The sequence below is a fragment of the Camellia sinensis genome, chromosome 8 (genome assembly GCF_055761805.1).
Source record: "Camellia sinensis isolate YWXY chromosome 8, ASM5576180v1, whole genome shotgun sequence".
NCBI lineage: Eukaryota > Viridiplantae > Streptophyta > Magnoliopsida > Ericales > Theaceae > Camellia > Camellia sinensis.
The window spans coordinates 186,871,861-186,889,355 of NC_138968.1; the positions used below are offsets into that span (position 1 = coordinate 186,871,861).

General features: G+C 37.1%; 2 long non-coding RNA genes across 2 annotated transcripts; one reads left to right on the forward strand and one right to left on the reverse strand.

Annotated features, from left to right (window-relative positions):
* Positions 1 to 11,634: 11,634 nt before the first annotated feature.
* LOC114261076 (uncharacterized) lies at positions 11,635 to 14,599 on the reverse strand. The gene is made up of 2 exons (XR_014338841.1): positions 14,554 to 14,599; positions 11,635 to 12,309 (listed from the first exon to the last, which is right to left on the reverse strand). It is a non-coding gene; the product is annotated as an uncharacterized LOC114261076 (long non-coding RNA).
* A 427-nt stretch (positions 14,600 to 15,026) lies between these two features.
* Positions 15,027 to 17,352, forward strand: LOC145797372 (uncharacterized). The gene is made up of 3 exons (XR_014338840.1): positions 15,027 to 15,253; positions 16,864 to 16,936; positions 17,024 to 17,352. It is a non-coding gene; the product is annotated as an uncharacterized LOC145797372 (long non-coding RNA).
* The last annotated feature ends 143 nt before the right edge of the window (positions 17,353 to 17,495 follow it).

The following is a 17,495-nucleotide window of genomic DNA, read 5'->3' on the forward strand; positions in this document are numbered from 1 at the left end:
TGAGGTTTAAACACGTATTCAACGAAGTAATGAACAACAATGCTTGTTGGAATGATGATCCGAGCCTTGAGGCATGCAAGACAAGTGGATGCAAACCATGGAATATGCTAAATGAATCATGATGTTCAATTCTATCCATCATAAGCAAATAAATAAAAGGGAGAAAGACATAGTGTTGGAAGACATAAACAAATATTATATATTGGCCCTCGCACAAGGGGGTCCGGATGAATGCCCTAACCAATTACTATGAATTAACTAATCTATTACAACCCAAATGAAATAAATCAACTATACTAGCTAATTATTACAACACCACCAATTAACTAACTACTTTAGCTAATTGATTAAGTACAACACAAAACTAACTAGCTATTCTAACTAAACTAACTAATTAGTTACAAGTCCGCTACTTTAAGTACAACATACTATTATTACAACATTATTTTAATGGATCCCAAGAATCAAGGGATGGTTCATGCATGGATGTGGATTTCTACTCGAAAATGCTCTCCGTTTTGCTACCAGAATGCTTCTGTTGCACAGTCAGGAGATTGCATTGACTTTTCACCTTAGTTTCTGCTCTATTCTGCAGGAAACAGTACACTGCCTTGTTGGTAAAAAGTGGCTAGCAGGCCAGAAGTAGTGGCCGGCTAGCCACTAATAGTGGCCTGCCGCCCAGTAAAGGTGGCCTGCCGGACACTAATGTTTGGTTTCTCCTGTTGCAACAGAAAATAAACAGAGCACAAACAGAGCATTCTCAGGGGATGTTTGTCCACCTTGCCTCTCCTTATCATCAAACGGCTCAAAGAAGTGGTAGGCTCAATTCGCAAGCCATCAATCGATGCAATTTCATTGTGTGATGACTTATGAACCAAGGGATACAATTTTAATAAATGCACAATAAAAGACTCTCAAAACCTCTTCCCTATCAAGGATTGATCAAGGGAAAGGGTTGACATTGATTCTTGAACCGTTTTCATCACTAACAAGTATGAAATGATTCAAGACTCAATGGGTTCAATTAATGTCTGATTGAACCCAAACCATTTTATTATCTTGTTCCATTTTTACACCATTGATTACCCCTTGTTAATTTCCCTTCCATTCATTAGTCAATTAAGTCCAATAATGAGTTTTAAGTCCACTAAAGGAGGGAAGTACTAAACCAAATGCTGTTTTAGGCATGAGAGGGAGATCATGCCGTTGGTAATGAACTCCCAAAGGAATTAAACCATTAAGCACAATATCACCCTTTGAGCTTAAACAACACTCCTTTTGGGGCAACTGTCAAAACAAAGAGAAAAGGCCTAGAAAAGAGGGAGATTGCAGAGATGCTTAGAGGTGAACACAAGTATGGAAAGCAAGAAATAAATGCTATCAACTCAAATAGGCTGGTGGCTAAGGCCTAAACTACCAAGCCTATGAGGACCATTACACTACAAGCATGCAATACAAAGCATGAATGAAACTAACACATAAAAATAATCCTAAATTAGCTCAAAATAGTGCTGTAATTAAGGTAAAAACAACTAAGAGAGTAAGATAAAAACATGGAGCAATTAAGCTAATAAACAAGCACAAGGAGGGGATGCTACCCCTTGTAGACACCCCATTTTTGACCGCCCTTAAGACTTTGGGCACTATTGATGGTTTACTTGGTGAAGAAATGTGTGCAGGGCAAAAGTTCAGTTTCTTCGGCAAGGAGAGAGACAAATCTTAACTTCATACCCCTTTTGGACCAAAACAATCTTGATCAAAATATTTTAGACCTTGAAACCCTCTCTTTCAAAATGTTTTGAAAATAAAGTTTCTACGATGTTCCGACACTCGCATTTTGTTAAATGTCGCACTTTTTGGTAAACCGAGCAAGGACAAAGTGGAAATGAATGAAAGAGAGATGAAATCTTTGAAAAATATTTCAAAACATTTTGTTTAGGGGTTTGGATTTGAAGAAAAGAGGAAAGGAGAGAAGAAAACTAGTCTGGGAGAAGTTCGGCATGAATCCGGGTAGGACCAAAACTGCGCGGTTTCACCAAACCAGGCATAACGTTTTGTACAGTTGGAATTTTGATGCAAGGCTGCCACCATTGGAAATCTTACTTCCGGGGCTTCAATTTGGACACAAGAATGACTTGGAAAGGAGTCCATATGAAGGAGTTATGGCCATTTGAAGTTGGACCTAGAAAGCAGAATTTTCCTGCCGACCAAAAAAACTAGCTGGCTGACCAGAAAAAGTGAGTGGTCGGCCGACCAGAAAAAGTGGCGGGCCAACCACTTTAACTGGTCGGCGGCCTTCCTGCATATTCTACAGGTGTTGTGGATGCCACCTGTGCCAGCTGGAGTGCACAGATTGCATCCTCCATACACGTGTATGGAGGGATTGCATCTAGCTTCAAACTTCTTCAACAAGCTTGGTGCTTGTTTTTCTATAAGAGGAAAGGCTCTCTCTCTTGTCTTAGGTTTTGAAGTTGGCTTAGGGCATATACACACATCTCTCTCTCTCTATATTCTTCTCTCCCTCTATATTTTGTGCCTTAAAGAGTGTTATTCCTTCACTTTTGCACTACAACCTCCTAGCCAAACACTCTTACCTTGTTGCTGAGTTGCTGGAGAGTCTTGTGGGAGCTCAAAAGTTGGTTTTGGCTCAGGAAATCTGCTGGTTTTGCAGTACTTCAAGGGTAACCCTCTTTTTCCATTTTTTAAGCTGTATTTTGATTACACTCTTAGCCATATTTGCATGCTTCATATGGATTAACTTTCAATTGAAAAAAGCTTTATTTTTGAGTACTTAACATGTTTGTTTAAGGCCTCTTGGGTGCTGAGGGTCTCCTACCCTCTTGCATGCCTTGTTTAGCCTTGTTTTGAGCCATGCCTTAAGGCCTTTGAGCTAGTCTTTGTTTGGCCTTTTAGCCACTGAAATCCAATGGATTTTTAGTGGTAGGCATGTGGTTTTGAGACCTAAAACCAGAGGGGGGGTGACCCCCTCTCTTTTGGTTTTGCTTGTTTGCATTTTTGGCCTATCAAAGGAGCATGTATCCCTTTACTTTTGAGGCTTGGTTCAGGCACTTTTTTGTGACTTTTAGGACTTGCCTTAAGCCTTTCCATGGCTGGTTTGGTCACCTTGTGCATGCATCTAGTATGTGTAGTTTAATCCCATTTGTGGCCCATCAAAGTAGCATGTCTTGCTAGCATGTATTGACTCCATTTCAGTGAGTTTTTGACCATCATTTGGCATGTCATAACTCTATCTAAAGCTGTTTTGGTTGTCTCTTGAGTGGCTCATGTACTTGTAGAACAAATCTTGCTTACTAGCTTTTTATGCATGATGTTTTGGCTCATCATTCTAGCATATTTTGGCTATGTTCCAGCATGTTTTTATTCATATTTTGGGCTGTTCTAGGACTATTTTGGGCTTCCATGGTCATATCACTCATGTTTTGTATAGTTATAGTGCAAATGCTTTTGGCAAGTGTTGAGTTTTGAGGTCCCTAGCATGCTATATTTGTGATGTTTACATACCTTGGCATCATTTGGCATGAAATTTCAGAGCTTATATTTTTTCCATACTCTCATGTTTATCACTCTTTAATTGTATTTGAGAGTTGAGCTTTGTGCCTTGCTTGCGAGCCATCATTTGGGCATGCTTTTTCTTGCTTAGCATGCTATCATTTCAGCCCATTTCAGCCACTATTTTGACCCGCATTAGGTCTATTTTGAGTGCTTTAGGTCATTTGAGCATTGCTTGGTATGGTTGTAGTGTAAAGCCCTTGACTAGCTTTGTATTTCAAGTCTCTTGGCATGCTTTATTTGAGCTATTTGCATGATATGGCTTCACTTTGCATGTAATTTCAGAGCATATAGGACTGTCATACTTCCATGTTTTCCACTCTTTAAGTGCCCTTGAGAGTTGTGCTTTTATATCCTATTTTGTGAGCCATTGCATGAGCTTCATTTTTGTGCCTTTCAAGCCATCATCCCAACTCATTTTGCTACTGTTTTGCACCTGCATAGGGTCTTTTTGGAGTTGGTTTGGCCATTTGAGCATTGCCTTGCATGCCTATAGTGTAATACACTTCACTAGTTTCGATGCTTGAGCCATTCAACATGCATTACATGAGTTGTTTGCATAATTCAGAGTCATTTTGTATGCCATTTCAGAGCTGAAACATGTGTCATTGCACTCCATATTTCATCCTTTCAATGTGTTTGGAAAGTTGTGTTTTGTGCCTTAGACTTGGGGCCGTTGCATTGTGTATGATCGTATGTGTTTTGATGCCTTATTTCCATCATCTATTGGCCACTGATTTGGGTGTGGCTGAGGCCCATCCGTTTTGGTTTAGTCCATTTTGCATTGAGTATGCCATTGTGGTTCATAGCATTGAGTATGCCATGTTGTCGCATGATTGATCATTGCATTGTGCATGCCTTGTTCATCTCATTGTGTATGTTAGTTTCTATGTGCATTGTGTATGCTAAGTGCCATGTGCATTGAGTATGCCATTGTTAGTTCATAGCATTGTGTATGCTAGTTTCATGTTTGCATGTTATCCCTTGCATATTTGCATGACTTAGTTGCATTGCATTGAGATTGCATGCTAGAGTTGCATTGGTGCATGCCTTGTTTGTTGCATTGTGTTTGGAATAGGGGTTAGTCCAAACATGGGGAACGAGGGACGTTTCATGCTTGAAATGATGAAACGTGCCTCGATTCCCGGTCGCCGACACTCTTGACTGCCCATGACGGAGTTGTTGGCTTTAGGTGCTTGTATGTGCATTCATTTCACATTGAGTCGTGCAATTCGACTCCTCGGCCATCATGCATCGAGATGCGTGATTGGTGGCCCGAGGGTCAAGGACTACATTCCCTTGAGCTTATGCAATGATGGGGAGAGTGGTCGTGCACACGTGTTGCGAATACTTTGCCATCTCTCTCCCTTGCCTTCTGTTGCAGAAAACCAGAAACCAGGGGCCGAAATTGGTCGGCCGACCAGATTTACTGGCTAGCCGACCACTTTTTCTGATTTTTCACCACAAAAGTGGTCGGCAGGTGGTCTCTAAGGCCAATAGCTGGTCGGCAGCCTTCCCACAGATTCCCAGGGTAGAGTTTTAGCCTTCTGGAGCTTTGTACAGTGTTCTGAGGTCAATTGCAAACAGAGGCAAGTCGGGGCGTCGTGAGGGATTTTCGAACAAGGCAATTCAAGCATGCATGCATCCTTTGTCATTCAAAGCAGAGTTGGGACATCCCACATTCATTTAGTTTGCATGCTCATTTGGATTCCTTACTTAGTTAATGTTGTGTAATAAGTAGTTGTAACTTGTTATTCATTTCGTCGTGTAATAACTAGTTTAATTAGATTAGCTTAGATTAGCTAGCTGGTTTTGTATTATTTATTCGGACCCTCCGTCGAGAGGGCACAACTGTTGTAAATAAGTGTGCGTGTGTGTGATGCATGTCTTCCAACCCCCATTTCTTTCTCCCATTTATTTACCAGCTTACGATGGTTAGTTTTAGGGCATGTTTCAATTAGCATCCTTATGCTCGCATGTTTGCATCCATTCATCTGTCTTGCATGCACCAGGCTCGGCGCATCATACTAACTGCATTGTATTTCAATTCTTGTTTGAATACATGTATCAAATTGCATTTCACATGACATTTTAGAATAGCCGAGCCTACCTTAGTTGCATTTTTGTATGTGTTGCATTAAGCATTCTTGACATAGCTAGGATCATGCATTGATTTCTAACATAGCTTTTGTTTTGGCTCGGAGTACTCGGTAAGTGTTTATGCTTTAGCATCCTTGCATGAGTGTGAGTGTTGCCATGATAGCATGCTTGCCATGAGGCTAACTGCTTATATGATATAACTGCCTGAATGCCTGTGGGTGAAGGTTAGATCACTTGAATTGGAACGATTCATTGATTGTGAGTTTTCAAGCCCACTTGAGAGTGACAAATCACCATGTTTTCTAAGCCCACTTGAGGGTGGCAAAATCCATATGTTAGCCTACTTGCGAGTAGCAAACAACTTTCAAAAACAAACATGAGATGCTTTGTTCCAACTTAGGCGATCCAGTCTATACTTGTATGCTGTGCGCATCACATAGTAATTCTAGGCTAATAAATTGGAATAAAAACGCATGTGTTTTCAAAAACAAGATATCATGTTAGTAAAGGCCGATTTTTGATCGGGCGAGCGGGGGTGCTCATTGTATGACCTTCCCCTCTCGTACCCAATTTCTTGAGCCGAGGCAACTTTGGTGATGGCGGACACGTGGCCTTAGGCACGAGTCAGGGTTTCTTAAATTTCCCCAAAAATAAAATATTTAGGTGGCGACTCTGTATTTGGTAAAGCAGTCCATGTTTGGCACTTCTTTCTAAAAATCAGTTTTTCAAAACGATTTGCCGAATTTGGACTCTTTGGTGATTTATCGGTCTCGCATTGCACTTTGCGGGATTAGATTCAGAACCGCGACATTTGAGTCCGAACTGTGGAAGCATGAAGCCCAAGGGCGCGTCTACACCCCCCTCCATTTTTTGGGACTTCAAAACATGATTTTTAGCCTCTGGAAAACTCTTGAAAACCAGTGGTAAAAATTTCAAGAAAAGTTAATAAAAAAGGTGGGAAACACAAGGGTAAAAGCCTATGAAACGAGGTCCAAAGAATGGTGATCCACCCCTCTATCTTTAATGGCTTTAAACCACAAGTTTTAGCCCATAAAAACAAGGTAAAAATAACCTAAAAATAGTAGAGAAAGAGAGTAAATAAATAAGGTAAGAAAGCTAAGAATTATACCTTTTGAAGTGAAGTATCTTTTTTAGTTACAAACCAACAAATCCACACCCTTAAGAGCTAAAATACAAGCTCAAACACCTTAACAAAGAACTCTCAAGGTTTGGTTTAGAGTGTCTAACCAAAGGGTATAGAAGTTGCAAGAGAGAGAGAAAGTTTTCGGATTGTTTTAGAGCTGGACCTTGGATTCCTTCATTGAGAATTCGAATCATACACATTGGAACTTTCATCATTGAGTGCCCAGGACAGAGTGCCCAAGTCTTGAGGGCGGTCAAAAATAGGGTGTCTACAGGTCCCTTCAACAAAAAGCAGATTGATTAACTCTTAAAGCTGATAAAATCCAACTCCTTATCCGGTACTCGTGTTTCTTTGGCACAAATAGGTAGAAATCCTAAAGCCTTCTCTTGCCTAAACTTCTCTCCGTGGATCATAGATTTCGGAGCCTCCGATCACATGACTAGTTTTTCCCATTTATTCAGTACCTATTTCCCTTGTTCTGGACATGAAAAAAATCAGAATAGCCTATGGTAGTTTTTCACCTATTGCAGGAAAATGACTTATTAAACTAACCGAGAAAATTAATCTCAATTCTATTCTTCATGTCCTTAACTTAGCCTGCAAGCTTTTGTCTGTCAGTAAACTATCTAAGGATTCTAATTGTCGTCTTACATTTTTTGAATCCCATAATGAATTTCAGGACCAGAACTCAGGGATGATGATTGGGCGTGCTAGGATGATTGAAGGCCTTTACTACTTTGATGAAGTACCTTTCAGTAATAAAAAAGCTCAGAGCTTTAATAGTACTAGTTCAATCTCTGTTCATGGAAAAATAATACTATGGCACTATAGACTAGGACATCCTAGTTTTCTTTATCTGAAACACTTATTTCCAAGATTATTTAAAGGGTTTGATTTTTCTTCTTTTCATTGTGAAAGTTGTACTTTTGCAAAATTTCATCGCTCTACTTATTTGCCAAAATATTACCAGACTTCCAAGCCTTTTTATTTAATTCATAGTGATGTTTGGGGCCCTTCTAAAATCACTACTCTTTCTGGTAAAAGATGGTTTTTTACATTTGTTGATGACCACACACGCTTATGTTGGATTTATTTGATGAACAAAAAATCTGACGTGAAAAATTTATTCACAAATTTTTACAATATGATTGAAAACCAATTTCAAACCAAAATTAGTACATTACATTTTGACAATAGAACAAAATATTTCAATAAGCACCTGGGTGAGTTTTTGGACAAAAAAGGGATTTTTCATCAATCTCCATGTCGAGATACCCCTCAACAGAATGGTACTGCAGAATGAAAAAATAAACATTTACTTGAGGTGGCACATGTTATAATGTTTTACATGCATGTTCCTAAGTATTTATGGAGTGAAGCAGTTTTAACAGCCTCTTACTTGATAAACAGGATGCCTACTAAGGTGTTAATATACAAAACACCTTTTGATTGTCTAAATTTTTTCCCCCCCTAAAACAAGGTTGTTTTCTGATTTACCCGTCAAAGTTTTTGGATGTACTGCCTATGTTCATGTTCTAAGTCAACTTCGTTCAAAACTTGACCCACATGCCATAAAATGTGTTTTTTTGGGTTATTCATCAAACCAAAAGGGGTATAAGTGTTTCGATCCTCAAACAAAGAAATTCCATTCGAGTATGGATGTGTCATTTTGGAAACACAATCCTACTTCACCAAACATTCTTTTCAAGGGGCGACAAGTGGAGGGGAAGCCAATTTTTGGGATGTTTCTATCCCACTCCCCAATGTCATTTATCCTACATAAGAACCACATATTTTTGAGAATGGTAAATTAAGAAGTCCAAGTCCAAGTGCGTCTGATAATGCTCACTTAGGAGAACCAGGTTCTTTGGTGCCTAGTAACAAAGATTCTCGTTTAGGGGGAGAAGTACTACAAATTGATCAACCTGATCTAAATTCTGAGCTTCAGGTTTATACTAGGAAGAGATTTCATTTGAGGAATAAAGACCCAAATGCCATCCGAGTTTTGGCACTGAAACTTCAGGTAATCCCATTCCTTCTATTTCTGACCTTGGTGTTCTTATAGCAATTAGGAAAGGTGTTTGAAATTGCATTAAACATCCTATTGCAAATTACCTCTCTTATCAATGACTGTCTAAAAACCATAGAGCTTTCACATCTTAGATTTCACACTTGTTTGTTCCAAGGAATATACAGGAAACACTGGATGATCCGAATTGGAAATTAGTAGTCATGGAGGAGATGAATGCTTTAAGAAGAAGTGGTACTTGGGAGATAGTTAATCTACCCAGAGGCAAGAAAACAGTTGGGTGTAAATGGGTGTTTATCATAAAATGTAAAGCTGATGGAAATGTTGAGAGATACAAGGCGAGACTGGTGGCTAAAGGCTTCACTTGGAAATGTTGAGAGATACAAGGCGAGACTGGTGGCTAAAGGCTTCATTCAGATATATGGGATCGATTATCAGGAGACTTTTGCTCATGTTGCTAAAATAAATTCCATCAGAGTGTTGTTATCTCTTGCAGTAAATTTAGATTGGCCTCTACATCAATTTGACATTAAAAATGCATTTCTCAATGGTGATCTTGAAGAGGAGGTGTTCATGAGCCTACTGCTTGGATTTGAGCAGACACTTGGTAGCAACAAAGTATGCAGATTGAATAAGTCATTATACAGACTCAAACAATCACCAAGAGCCTGGTTTGAACGCTTTGGAAATGCAGTTATCAGCTGTGGCTTCTCGCAGAGTCAAGCAGATTACACAATATTTTATAAACATTCAAAAAATAGTAAAATTGCAATTTTGATTGTTTATGTTAATGACATCATTTTAACTAGTGATGATAAAGCAGAATTAGCAGCCCTCAAGAAGAAACTCGCAAAAGAATTTCAAATTAAGGAACTACGAGCCGTCAAGTATTTCCATGGAATGGAATTTGCAAGATCCAACGAAGGTATATTCATTAACTAGAGAAAATATGTTCTTGATCTCCTTGGAGAAACAGGTTTGCTTGGTTGTAAAATAACTTGAAGTTACAAGCTGCTAAGGTTGAAGAAGTAAAAGATAGGGAACAATATCAGAGACTTGTAGGGAAATTGTTCTGCTTGTCTCATACACGACCTGATATCACCTTTGTAGTCAGCATGGTTAGTCAGTTTATGCACTCACCAGGGGTAGAACACTTTGAGGCCGTTTATAAGACCTTAAGATATCTGAAAGGAACTCCAGGGAGAGGCTTACTATTCAAGAAACATGGATATCTTCAAGTTGAAGTCTACACAGATGCAGATTGGGCAGGAAGTGTTATGGACATGAGATCAATATCCGGATACTGCTCCTTTGTAGGTAGGAACCTAGTTACATGGCGGAGTAAAAAACAGAATGTGGTAGCTAGAAATGGTGCAGAAGCAGAGTTCAGAGTTGTTGCCCATGGAATCTATGAAGTAATATGGATCAAAAGAATTCTTGAAGAATTGAAGCTTTCTTATCCGCTTCCTATGAAGGTCTATTGTGACAACAAAGCAGCTCTATTTATAGCTCATAATCCATTTCTACATGATTGCACAAAACATATACAAGTGGATAAACATTTCATCAAGGAGAAAATCAATGTTGAAATAATTTATATGACATATCTTCAACAGGTGAACAATTAGATGATGTGATAATAAATGGACTACACAAGAAGCAATTTGATAAGCTAACTAGCAAGCTGGCTATAGAAGATATCTTTAAACCAGCTTGAGCGGGAGTGCTGGAAATTCCATTATTAAGGCCTTGATTCAGTCAATATTCTAGGATCTATTTTTCTATGTAAATATGGATAGTAAAAGCTGTATGAAATTAGGAAAAGTAGGAAAGTAGAAGCTGTCAAATATTAGTTTTAATTAGTTTCCTTTTCTGTTGTAATTGCTCTCTTTATAAAAGAGAATCATGTTCTTATTCTTGGAGTGTGAAAATATATTCCTTTCTCATATTTTTTGAGTGAAGATTTGAGACTTGTTTATGTTTTATTCATTCTTGAAGTTTTTGAATGGTGTAGTTTATTCTGAAAAAGTTCATCAATTCCAGTCAAAGTAAACTTTTAAACAACAAGTTGTCATTATTAAGAACACAAAAAAATATGAATAATGCTAGAGACATCAAAAGTTCTACCAAATGTCTCACATGGGTGTGGGATCCACACCCATGTGAGACATTTGGTAGAACTTCTGGTAGAATTTTTGAGTCTCCAGCATTGTTCATATTTTTGAGGTCTCTAGACATTATCTCCCATAAGTCTTCAAATTTGAAAATTTTGTCAAAATAAAAAACCCAACTCTTACGCACATTGTATTGGATCATGTAGAGTTGGATCGAAATCACAGATTCAAAGATTGAAATCACAAATTCCAATAGCTTTGCTTTGTAGATTTATATGGAATGATCAATTTGGGATTATGCATATTTGCAAGAGTTCATCTTTTGAGAAATTTAGTCTTGATCCTACATAGGCGAAAAATCAAGAACTGACAAACTTCCCCTAAAGAAAAAATCTATGCCAATTGGAAAAAAAAAAGGAAGTTTACGATATGGAAAAGTAACCCTATTATACGACACATGATGCGAACAAACGGTTGATTGGGCATAATAACAATCAATCCAATTATGAAGGCGATAGTAGTTGAAAACAGTGCAACATTTATGAGCACAGTGGCACTAGAAAAGTAGTATAACTAGGTTTCTTCGGCAATAATAGCTCCCTAGAAGAGTATGCAAGCTGTAATCATAGAGAAACTCATAGCGATGGACTCCGAGACAAGGAACCATTATGAGAATCTGTGCAAAAAATTAAGTTGATTGAACATCAATAGCCAAACAACACCTCTTGGTGATCCAATTGAAGAGAAACAATCTCCAAAATCAATGTACCTAATTAAATAGTTAATTATATGAACTATAACTCTACCAATATTAATTACCTTTGGAAATCTCGAGTATGCCTTTCTAATTGACTCCTCATAGTCAATGGATGTTTGGCCAATGTTGTTCTTGGCTCTTTGATCTACTTTCTTATCCCAAATCAAGTAACGTGCTATCTAACTTTTTGTTTCTCTGGTGGCCAAGTGCAAAGGTGTGTTTCCATCATTATCTACCTAGTTTATAAGCCCCTCTAGCTCTGTTGTTTCTAAAATGTACCTAATAACACTTGATTTTCCACTGAGGACGGCAAAGTGAAGAGTGTTTTGGCCTCTTAGATCTAGCAGTTCTCCAGAATCCAAGCAACATTGGATGATCTCTTTGATTATGTTGGTATGGCCTCTGTATGCCGCAACATGAAGTGGTGACACTCCATCTTGATTGGAAATGTATACTATGTCGATGTGAAGTTGAAGTAATCTTTGAACTGTCCTGTGGTCTCCCATAGATGCTGCGTAGTGGAGTGGGGTTCTACCATGATGATCAGTTTCTTTTATTAGTTCTGGTTCCGCTCTAACAAGGGCTTCCATGACATCTAAATAATGCATAAAAATGAAACGGTAAAATGTGGGTTTATTTATGAAATCATATAGTTACGATCATCAAATTGATTTGATATTTTAAATAAACAATCAACATGTATACACCTCAACGACCAACTAAATGTATCATCAAAATAGGCTCTATAATAAGCCCACAACTAAAAACTGGATGGTCCAGGTTTGTTTTTATAATAAGTGCATATAAAAAATAAAGAGTGGTGCTATTAGCACTTGATGAATTATTTTGGATCCTTCATTTTTTTGGACCCCCATTTATAAATTTTAAAACCCTTAAAATTTCTTGTTTCCCCCCAAATAATATTAAAATTATCCTTAAACATTCCATCCATTGAATGCACATCCCCCACACCCCCAAAAAAACCTAACAAAACCTATTAAGAAAAAGAAGAGTCTCATCATTTTCAAAACCCACGAAGAAGAAGAAGAAGAAGAAGAAGAAGAATATTGTCTTTGCCAGTTTAACCATTGTCACAGTTGGTATGCTCTCTCTCTGTCTCTCTCTCATTGCTTCTTTAAAACTGAAATTACTGAACTTGAAAAAATAAAATTTCTGCGAGTGTTAAGAATTTTAACCGTTAAAAGTGTTAACAAATTTCTATGTTCAGACCTGCATTCCCGAACAAATAATCTATGTTCGGGAATATGTTCACGAATAAATAAGCAATGTTCGGGCCTGTATTCCTCAACTTGAAAAAATGAAAACTTCTGCAAGCGTTAACAATTTTGACCGTTCAATGTGTTAAAAAATTTCCATGTTCGGACCTGCATTCTCGAACATTCCTTATTTGTTCGGGAACATATTTCCGGACAAATAAGTAATGTTCGGGCCTATATTCCCGAAATTGAAAAAATGAAAACTTTTACAAGCGTTAACAATTTTGACCATTCAATGTATTAAGAAATTTCCATGTTTTGACCGTTCAATGTAGATAATCATATGGTTGCCACCGTTACCGTCAGATTATTGCTGCCACAGGTTTTTCAAGGTTTTGAAAGTGGGTAGGTTTTTAAGGTAGGATTTGGGGAAGATGGATGGGTGGTGATGGAGGTGGGTGCTCTCATAAATCCTAATTCATGATGTAGTGGGTGTGTAGGTTTAATTGTGAGATGTGCTGTCCCAAAATTAATGATGTCCTTTGTAGTAATTTTATTTGAGGTTATTATTGTAATAAAAAAAAAGCTAAAAATTGGGGATCTAAAATAATTTATGGGCTGCTAATATGGGAAATTCTATTTCCACACACCTATTTACCTCAATACATACACTTAATGAAATATTATTTTAACGAAAATTATACCCTAAAATAAAATGACCATAATGGACATCAAAACACACCCATAATATTATATCAAAATATTGTCTATACACATACTTTAAAAATAAAAAAAAATCTCAATACACATCTTTTAAATAAACAAAAATCAAACCTTAATTTCTCCACTATTAGTCATTTCTTTCATTGTTTTTAGTTTACTAGGCCAATTTGCCTTGATTAGAAGCATATTTGTCTCTTCTGATGGGATGTCTTTTTACTCCCACCAATATTCAGAAAAACATTGGATCATACAGTTAACCACATTGTGTACCTATTGAACAAGTTGAAAAAGTGAACAAACCGAAGATTGCAAATGGAAAGGTTTTGGAGAAAAGCGACAAGCCCGGTGGAGATATCAATCAAGACAACAAACCAAGTTCTGAAAATATCTAATATTTTGGAAGTTAACAGTGGATTAAGGTTTTTTTTTTTTTTTTTTGGGGGGGGGGGGGTAAATCAGTGTCGAATGAAAAATAAAAAAATGATAGAAAAACATGCAAGTTTTCCAATGGAACGCAAACAAAATGAATTGCAAATAGATAATACATAAAAATATTTCAATTGGAGGGTTTTCAATGGAATTGTCAAATATAGGGTCTTGGAGATGTCAATGGGTCTTCATTGTTTCTTCGATGGGTCATTTTCATGCATATGTGGAAGAGGGTTTTCAATTGAATGGGTAAAAGTATGTGGAATGAGGGTTTAGGTGGTGTGTGTACAAGGATATGAATTAGGGTATAATTGGAACATAAAGCGTGTGGAATGAAAAGAATAATCAATAACCAAATTAATAAGTGAGTGCATTGAGAAATAATGTGCATTGAGATAAATAAGTGTTTCGAAATAGAATTTCCCTGCTAATAGCAACACTCATAATAAAGGAGAGAAGTATAAAATTACCAAAATACCCCTCTACGATGGTAGCATGCAAAGCTGTTTGGCCATCCACTACAACAAAAAAGGTCTATGATGACGAAAATACATGACGAAAAAATATTTCGTCTCCAAATATACATGTTTTAGTGATGAAAATAAGATTTTGTCTCCAATTGTACTATTTTTGGAGACAAAAACAAAATTTCATCACCAAATGTTTAAAATAAATAAAATAATAGGTGACAAATTTTTTTTTCGTCTCTAAATTTTATTTTTCATCGCAGAATAGATTCCCGCCCTTGGAAATTTTGGTAAAAAATTTGGGCGCCATATTAGAGATGAAAAATTTCGTCACCATTGTAAAAAAAATTCAGAGACAAATAGAAGTTCGTCACTTATAATTTAAGGGGACAAAACGACGTTGTTTTGTCTTCCCAAATCAGTCTACCCAAATCACTCCTCTCTCGCGCTCTTTCTCTCACTCTTACCCAGTCTCGTCTCTCTCTCTCTGGTCTGAACTCGTGAAACCCTCTCACTGATTTCTTCCTTGCTCTTTCACATGCACACAAGCACTACCGGAAACCCCCTCTCTCCGTTCGAATCACACCACCGGAAGCCCTCTCTCTCCTTTCGAATCGCACCACCGGAAGCCCTATTCTCTGTTCGTTTTGCTTCATTGATGCAGCACCACCAGAAGCCCTAATCTCCGTCCATTTCGCACCAGGTATCTTCTTTTCTATATATATATGTACATATATATATGTGTTCTCATTGTTTTGGTTTGTCAATTTGTATGCCCTTTCTTTGGTAGAAATCTATATATATATATATGTGTGTGTGTATAAATCTATATTTTATAATAGAAACTTGATGTATCACATCAGTACGGGCAATAATATCAATAAAAAGTATAAAATATGGTATTTAGGATTTGGTGGGTGTATCAAGCTGCTACACGTTTCTTTCTAATCTGTTGTTTCTTAAATTGAGTATCTATTCACCAGAACAACAACAAATGGTCTCAGTGGATAATTGCATATTTCTTGTCTAATTTTATCATATTGTTGGTGTCAATGTGGGTAATGGGGAGCATGTGCATTTCTGGGAGGATATTGGAAGGGGCAAGGATTATTTTGTTCATTGTTCTCTGGTTTGCATTGCTTGTCTCTGTCTCATCAGGTGTCTATTTGCCTCTATGGTTTCATCCTATATGTCTCTGTTGGAATTTGAATTTCTTTAGAAATCTTAATGACAGAGAGGCAAATGAGTTAGCGTTCTTGTTGTCCATTCTTGATGAGGTTTCTTTGAGGCATTCGGTCATGAGATTTTTGCCCATACACATATTTGTGTGTGGTCTCTAGAATATGGCATCTAATGTGTTCAAATTTTAATAATTTTGTGTACTAGTATATACATTGCTTCAATTAAGCATGGTATTATTGTCTGCAATTTGTTTATAATGATTATACCAAAGCTTGTCTTTAATTTAGTCTGAATGGTTTGTGCATTTTGGTTTATCACAAAAACTCATTTAGGCGACAAATTTTTGCAAATGTTTGGGAAAATGTTTAGCTTTATATATATCTTGATGATTTCAAATAGCTATAATTGCGGAGTTATTCCATTCAAATCCATCCATTTGAAACTATAATAACATTATTTAACTAATCCAAAAGATAGTATCTACTTATGCAAATATCACAGAGAGATTATAATTTAGTGATGGAATTTTTTGAAGTACTGATTTGTGGTGGTTTGTTAGCAGATGCCAATCTTTCATATCAGATTCAATCCTATCCCCTCTTTTTTTGTTGTAAAAAGGTATAAAATACATACAATGGAATTGTCAAAATCCCTCTCTCTCTCTCTCTCTCTCTCTCTCCATTGACATTAGTGACCTTAATTTTGTTGTTTGAGTACATATCCTAGGAAGAATTGGCCTGTGGAATTCACTTCTTTGTCTACATCACTAAAATACCATGAGCTGTTCGGGAGGAGGATTTGAACCCTTCTTCAAGAAAATAATCACCGTCAAACAATTTTCTAAGGAAACAATCACTGTCAAGAATTTTCTAAGCTATTAAAATTCCACAAACATACCACTCGGTTTTGACATTTACATCACATTAGTACTTGCTCCATGTCATCATAGACTTCATGTTTCCCTGTATCAAAGGAAAAATGAAAGAATAAAAAACTAAATGTGCAACCACCTTATATTCTGGTTTCGACCATTCAAAATCATAAAAACAAAGTCAAAGTCTTTCTTTACTAAGTTGACATTTTTTATTTAATTATTATTATTATTATTTACAGTCCTACTCCTACAAATAGGTTTCCAACATTAATCCTAGGTTGAGGGAACATATAGTTCAATTTGATAATTTTCACTGCCATGGAGGTGAAGGTAAGGCCTAGTTTTTAGTGAAATTTTGCTGTTATTCATTCTAGTTCTTTCAAATTCACGGCTCTTGTTCTTTGCATTTCTATGCAGAAAATAGAGGTGAAAGTCAACATTCACTGCCATAAGTGCAAAAGCAATATATTAAAGTCGTCACTAAACTTCAAGGTATGAAGAATGGGTTGACAAGTTTGTTGAAATTTACTATGTTTTGAACTATGACATGTGTAAAATGATGCTATATATATTTTGAATGAACATGCATTGATCAGAAATCGGTGGATAGTGAGAAGGGGATACTAACCGTTATTGGGAATGTTGATCCTGTTTTAGTTGCAACCCGAGTGAGGAAGACCAGAAAGGTAGCAGATCTCATTGGTGTTGGTCCACCGAAGGCTAAAGAGAAAAGGCCCGACCCCCCTAAGTTTGAATCCGCTAAATGTATACCTAACCATTGTAATGAATGCTAGCGTGTAGCTGCAGCTATGCTGTTCCCTATGACAACAATCCATTTTGCTCTATCTTGTGAGAGATTATAGCATCTAATGTGTCAAATTTTATTGAT